This window comes from Bison bison, unplaced genomic scaffold (genome assembly GCF_000754665.1).
Source record: "Bison bison bison isolate TAMUID 2011002044 unplaced genomic scaffold, Bison_UMD1.0 scf7180017864500, whole genome shotgun sequence".
Classification (NCBI taxonomy): Eukaryota; Metazoa; Chordata; class Mammalia; order Artiodactyla; family Bovidae; genus Bison; species Bison bison.
The window spans coordinates 7,066,750-7,074,213 of record NW_011495059.1 but is presented as its reverse complement, the minus strand read 5'-3'; positions in this window follow the sequence as shown (position 1 = coordinate 7,074,213).

Here is a 7,464-nt window from a genome sequence, read left to right as displayed (position 1 = left end):
GGCGGCGGCGGCGGGAGTTGGGCGGGGAAGGCTGTGCGGCCGCGCAGGCGCGCTGAGGACGCCAGGCAGCGCATGCGCACTGTGCCTGCCCGGCTGGGGAACTATGGAGACGATGGTTGAGTTGGCGCCATCTTCGGCGTACAGTGATTTTTCTCTCATTGTTTGTGGTTTTAGCTTCCCTTGGCTAGCTCTAACCTTAAAGTAATGAATGGAAAATAATTCATACGTTTTTATTTGCTGTACTGTTCTGAGTAATGTGTTGAAATCTCTGGTTTTGCTCCCTCCCACCAGGGTAAGTGAATTAGTCCTTTGTCCAGCATACCCACGCGGTATATGCTGCTTGCGCCCTTAGTCTTCTAGTCTCTGTCATCAGATCGTCTGGATACGGAAGTGTTTGTTTCAAGTAACTCTTACTTTGCTTGATAATGGCCCCAAAGTCCAAAAGTGGTATTGCTAGTGATGTGGAGAAGCCAGAGAAGCCATAAAGGGTGAAAGTTCTCAAATTAGTAAGAAAAAAAATAGGTATGCTGAGGTCGCTAAGCTCTATGGTAAGAATGAGTTTTCTGTGAGGGACTTCCCTGGTGGTCCAGTGGCTTAGAGTCTGAGCTCTCAATGCAAAGGTCCTGAGTTTGATCCCTGGTTGGTGAATTAGATTGCACATGTTGCAACCAAAACCTGGTGCAGCTAAATAATTTTTTTTAATTGAATTTTCTGTAAAATTGCAGGAAAAAAAAATTGTACTAGCTTTTGAGTCACACTTCAAACTGCTAAAGTTAGGGCCACAGTGCATAAAGGGTGCTTAGTTAAGAATGAATTACACCTAAAACTATCACAGCCTTGTTAATAAACTATTCGTTGTTGTTCAGTCACTAAGTCTGTCCAACTCTTGTGACCCCAGGGGCTGCAGCACACCAGGTTTCCCTGTCCTTCACTACCTTATGGAGTTTGCTCAAATTCATGTCCATTGAGTCAGTGATAATATCTAGCCATCTCATTCTCTGCCACCCTCTTCTTTTGCCTTCAATCTTTCCCAGGATCAGGGTCTTTCCCAGTGAGTCGACTCTTCACATCAGGTGGCCAGAGTACTGAAGCATCAGCTTCAGTACCAGTCCTTCCAATGAATATTCAGGGTTGATTTCCCTTAGGGTTGACTGGTTGGATGTCCTTGCAGTCCAAGGGACTCTCAAAAGTCTTCTCCAGCATCACAGTTCAAAGGTATCAACTATTCCACTCAGCCTTCTTCACAGTCCAACTCTCACATCCGTACGTGACTACTGGAAAAACCGTAGCTTGGACTATACGGACCTTTGTCAGCAAAATGATGGCTTTGCTTTTATAGTAATAAACTATACTTCAATATAAACTTTTTTAAAAATGAAAAGGCATTTAATTTATGAAAGACACAAACAAAATACATATTCTGATTGACGTGTTGCCCCAGAAAGCACTGAATCTATTGTTAAACTGAAGTTCATGTGTCCCACTGTCAGTGAGGCCAAACAAACCAAAATGTTGGACTTTGGAGCAGAGAAAGATTGATTACAGGGCCAAGCAAGGATCAATCAACCTGGGCTCAAAAGACCCAAACTCCCCCATGGCTTTCAGGGAAGGAATTTTAAAGGCAAATTTTGGGGTAAGGGCTGCAGGATGCATAACTTTCTTCTGATTGATTGGTGGTAAGGTAACAGGGTGATGTTTCAACTGTCTGGTTCCAGTCAGTCTGGGGTATACTGCTGTCCTCATGCAATCACCATCTTCCACTGCGTAGGGCTGGGGTTGGGGGTAGGTCTTAGTTTCTTTATAACAACTCAGATGGTTCTGTATATCCCTTAAGGAGGAACAAGGGCTCTTTTATCACTGAACTATTGTTTCCTGGTTGCTTTTCTTTTCTTTCCGCATTGCTCTTTGGAACTCAAGAGGAGGCCTAGGAGACCAAAGCCTCTTTCTACACAAGAAATGGGACGTCGAAGGGCTTTGGTATGCAGGAGGGCCCCAGTGGCTCCTGCTTGGTTCCAAGCCATTACAAAGACTTCAGCAAGGGATCCCCTGAAGAGTGACACCAAGCTATTTACTGAAAGTAAGGGATGGTTGGGGGCTTCCCTGGTGGCTCAGATGGTAAAGAATCTGCCTGCAATGCAAGAGACCTGGGTCTGACCTCTAGGTCAGGAAGATCACCCGGAGAAGGGAATGGCTATCCACTATTCCTGCCTGGTGAACTCCGTGGAGAGAGGAGCCTGGCGGGCTACAGTCTGTGGGATCACAAAGACCTGGACACAACTGAGCAACTGACACTGACTTAAGGGATGGTTACACAGATTAGCAACAGTTTGGACTGAAAAGTAGAAAAATTATTGGGGAGACTCTGTCTGCCAAATGATACCAAGCAGGACCCTGTGGGGGGTTCCTGGGAACAAAAGCCTTTCTTTGTCCCACATTCCTTTGTTGTTGTTGCTTTGGGTGCACCTCACAGCTTGCTGGGATGCAGAGATCTTAGTTCCCTGACCAGGAAATGAACCCAGCAGACCTGGCATGAGACTACCGAGTCCTAACCACTGGACCACCAGGGAATCCCCCCTCCCATTTCTTGATTACAAGAAATAGGCCTCATTCATTCCATGACCTTCTCGGAGTTGCAAAGGCAGGTTCAAACTGTTGCTAGGTAGAGACAAAGGTCCGTATAGTCAAAACTATGGTTTTTCCAGTAGTCATGTACCGATGTGAGAGTTGGACCATAAAGATGGCTGAGTGCTGAAAGATTGATGCTTTTGAACTGTGGTGTTGGAGAACTCTTCTCCAATTTCTCCATCTTGGACTGCAAGATCCAACCATTCAATCCTAAAGAAAATCAATCCTGAATATTCATTGGAAGGACTGATGCTGAAGCTGAAGCTCCAATGCTTTGGCTACCTGATGCAAAGAGCTGACTCATTGGGAAAGACCCTGATACTGGGAAAGACTGAAGGCAGGAGGAGAAGGGGACGACAGAGAACGAGATGGTTGGATGGCATCACTGACTCAATGGACATGAGCTTGAGCAAGCTCCGGGAATGGTGATGGACAGGGAAGCCTGGCACACTGCAGTCCATGGGGTCACAAACAGTTGGACAAAACTCAATGACTAAGTAACAATTAGAGAAGGGAGGGGATGCAGAAGCAAGGAACGGTCTAGAGAAACAATAGAGCAGCCTTGGGGCAGGTCTCAATATCTTTTGAGCTATTTTGCAGAAACCCCCACCAGATGGGAGAAATCCCAGACCAGTTGGAACCAGGTTGACGATGTTGACTTCCACTTCACCACCAACTAATCAGATTATCCATGAGCTACTTGATCACGTCCTCTTTGAATCATTACTATGAAATTTCTCACTACCTGCTCCAGGCTGGGACACACCGTTTTGAGGGCATTAATCCCCTTTGTCTGGCAAAGCAATAAAGCTATTCTTTCCTATTTCACCAAAACCTGTCCCTGAGAATTAATTTGGTGTCAGGGTACAGAGGCCAGATTTGGCTTCAGAAGCTATTGTCACAGTTCCATCAGAGGTGAAGAATTTGATTGAAGAGGAAGGAAAGGATACCATCCAAAGCAAGTCTTCATGTGATGAAACTGGGCTCTTCTGGAAGAAGAGTCCCAACAGAACCAAATGCCATCCAGGAAGCTCTAGTTTTTTAATCACGAGCCACCCATTCTCCTTCCTTGGCCCTTTTGATAAACCTTTCTCTGCTCCAAACTTGTGTTTGAGTTTGTCTGGCCTCACTGTGTGTCAGGCACAAGAACTTGCAACAAATCTACCGTCATCAAAGTACAAAGGAAGCACTAGATCATAAAACCTGGAAAAGCAGATTAACTCTGGTGTTACTGGCAATGCTACAGAGCATATGTTGAAGGCAGGAGTTGTATACAGAGCAAAGACCCAACTGGTTTTCAAAAACAAAACCAAGAATTATCTGCTTGTATTCTGACAACATAATCTAGGTGATAGCTATCTTGTTTATGGAATGGTTCTACCAATGCTTCATTCCAGAAATGAAAAATATTTGGAAAAGGAAGGGTTGGAATTTAAAATCCTATTACTAATAGACAATGTACCTGGTCATCCTGAATCTGTTTGCTTTGAAAATGTCAAAGTTGTACTTTTATCTCCAAACACAACCTCAATGCTTCAGCCACTTGACAAGCCATCAGTTGGTCAAGGCCACATACACCTGCCTGATATCTGACAACATATGGTCAGCAATTAATGCAGACTTTAATCTGGACACAATGCAGTGCTTGAAATCATTACTACTGCCAGTGAATAACGTTCATCGGAGGTGCAGTAAGTGAATTAAAACCACACTCTTAATGTCTGCTGGAAGAACTTATGAAGTCGTGAATGATTTTAAAGGTTACTGAGGTTCGATGGAGAAGTTAGGAAACTCATTCACATAGCAAGACAAGTTGGTGCCAGAGGATCTGCCAACACGCTTGATGAGGAAGTGGAAGAACATATTGAAGGGCACTGAGAAGTGTTAACAACGCAGTTACTGGACAAACCTGTGGAGCCATCTACTGAGAAAGAGGAAGGCAAAGCAACTGAAGCAGAATCAGCAACGTGGACCCTATTGAAATTTGCCAAAATGTTTCAAATTTCACAATTTCAAATATATGGAATATGACCCTCAGATGAAAAGAAGCATCAAAGCAACTACTCACGATCACCAAAGGATTACAATTGCTGCAGCAACACTTCAGTGAGTTAAAGCGACAACTGCAATTACAATGTTTTCCCAAAAGCTTTCAGCAAAACCACCTTCAACTATATCTTGTAGATCCCCAAAATCATCTACTCAGACATCCAACCGTGGACACTGTAATGTCTCAATGATCCTCCTTCTGATGTACAGTCAGAAAGTCAATAGTAGCCTAAAGCTATGTCACAATGCCTCACTTCATCACATAGGCACTATATCATCTCACATCATCTCTGAGGAACGTAAGTACAAGACAATACAATATCCTGAGAGTGAGACCACAATTACCCAAGTTTTATTACAGTATATAGTTACAATTGCTCTATTTTATTATTGTTGTTGTTAATCTCTTAATGTGCCTAATTTATAAGTTAAACTTTATTGTAGGTAAGTAAATATAAGAAAAAACTTCGCAATTACAAGGCATACTATCTACAGTTTCAAGCATCCACTAGGGTCCTGGGACATATTCCCCCTCAGTTAAGAGGAAAGTACTGTAGTTTTCTTGCTTCGGAGTCTCCTTGGAGAACCTTTAACCAGAACTGCTCAGAGGGAGGGGTGTTGAGAGCTGTGTCTGGCTGGCTTCTCCCTTTCTGCCGAGTTACATCCTTATGGAGCTCCTAAGAACTCTTTACACTGCAAGGCCTCCTCCTTTGACATGGGCCTAGAGCGGTACCCACGGTCACATGGCGTTGAGCACTGTGCCTGGCATCAGGACAGGCTTAGTAAGTTTTTGGTGAATGAACCAGTAACTTAAGAACCAGATATAGCACAGGGAACTCTTCAATATTATGTAATGACCTATATGGGCAAGGAACCTAAGAAAGAGTATGTGTTTGTATATACACATATATACATGCACACGTGTATATCTGATTCACTGTGCTGTACTGCAGAAACTAACACAACACTGTAAATCCACTATACTCAAAACAAAAACAATACCCCAAACTAGAATCCAAAACAGGGCTCCGAATTCCCAGTCCTCCATTATATCACCTCTACTACAGCCACCAGTCACACCATCTCCTCTGAGTGCAACCTGAGTAGATTTTCCCAGACGATTACATTAAGCCATCAAAATGTACACAATATATTCCCTTCCTTGAAAGAGTTTATAATATAACCTATTATTTCTTTAGTGTTAAATATCACTGATTAAAAGCAAGATACTCGTTAACTAAAGTAGGGCAAATGAAGAATATTACCAAACATCTCTAAGGCTCCAACTATCTATAACATTCACCTAGTACAATTCCTCAACCAAACTTGGGGGGAGAAAAAACTAGTAGTACCTGGGCACAGCCTTTTACTAATTATTGTGTTAGTTAACATTTACTGAATGCTACATGGGTTCTAGATGACCCTCCACTCCTATCTTTATGTTCTTGGTTGGATTATTAAGCCCCTCCATGCCTGAGTTCCTCATCTATAATGAAAAAAAAGAAAAGAGGCAATCTCAAGTTGTGGTGTGTATGCATATAGAATGCTCAGATCTTATTCTTTTTCTGTGCTCTATTTTGTATGGTTATTGGAGATACAAAGACACTTCTTAATTCTTATAAACAAAACTTCCAAAACACCAAGGACTTCCATGGTGGTCCAGTGGTTAAGAATCCACCTTCCACTGCAGGGGACTTGGGACTGATCCCCGATTAGGGAACTAGGATCCCAGATGCCATGTGGACTGCATGCCACAACTTTAGGCCATGTGCTCCGGAGCCCACATGCCGCAAAGGAAGAACCAACGCAGCCACAAATAAATGTTTTAAAAATGTAATACAGTGTACTAAATAAAATGGTGAGGGGGGGAGGTACAATCACCTTTGGAGAGAGGTGTTCTCTCCCCATTTCACAGAAAGGAAATTGCGGATAAGGATGAAGATTCACTCCAAACTACACTTTCCACTATATTATTCTGCTTCTGAAAGAGAGGCAATTAACACCACTCCTCTGATTTTTAAAAGCTTCCTTGGGGCTGTCCAGTTTCCCTTCATGCTCTCCTCTGGATATTATCTTATTCTTAAGGCTTTAATAACTAGGTATTGGTAACTTCCAAATTTTATTCCTAGTCTAGGTTTTCCTATCGTTTTCTACCTGTATATCCAACAATCTAGTTGAAATCTGTTTGGTATGCCAAATTTAACTGAGAATTTTCCTATTTAATTAACTGCTCATTATCCTCCATCCACTGTTCTTTTTTAAATTTTTTAGGCTCTTAGTTGCAGCAAGTGGGATCATTCTCCCAATCTTACAAATAAGAGGTTAAATGACTTTTTCTCAGTCAGTAAGTAGCAGTGAGGCTTTTAACATGGAGGTGACATGCCTGCTGTGTTCCAGACACTATGAAAGATGCCCCCTACTCATCCACTGCTAACTCCCAGCCCAGGCAGTCACTCCGCACCTGACCACTGCAGACTGTTAAGAGACCAACTGGTCTCTAAAATCCACACCTACTTGCTTCTAACTGTTCTCCAAACAGCAACTGGAGTGATCTTTTGAAAATAAAGTTCTTCAAAAAGGAGGGGACATATGTATACCTATGCATATATGGTATACATGGCTGATTCATGTTGATATGGGAGAAACCAACACAATATTGTAAAGCAATTATCCTCCAATTAGAAATAAATTAAAAAAAAAGAAAATAAAGTTCTGATCCCATCCATCTCTCAAAACCTTTCAATAACTTTCAATTATCTTTGTCTCAGGTGGTTCTTACATTGGCACTTA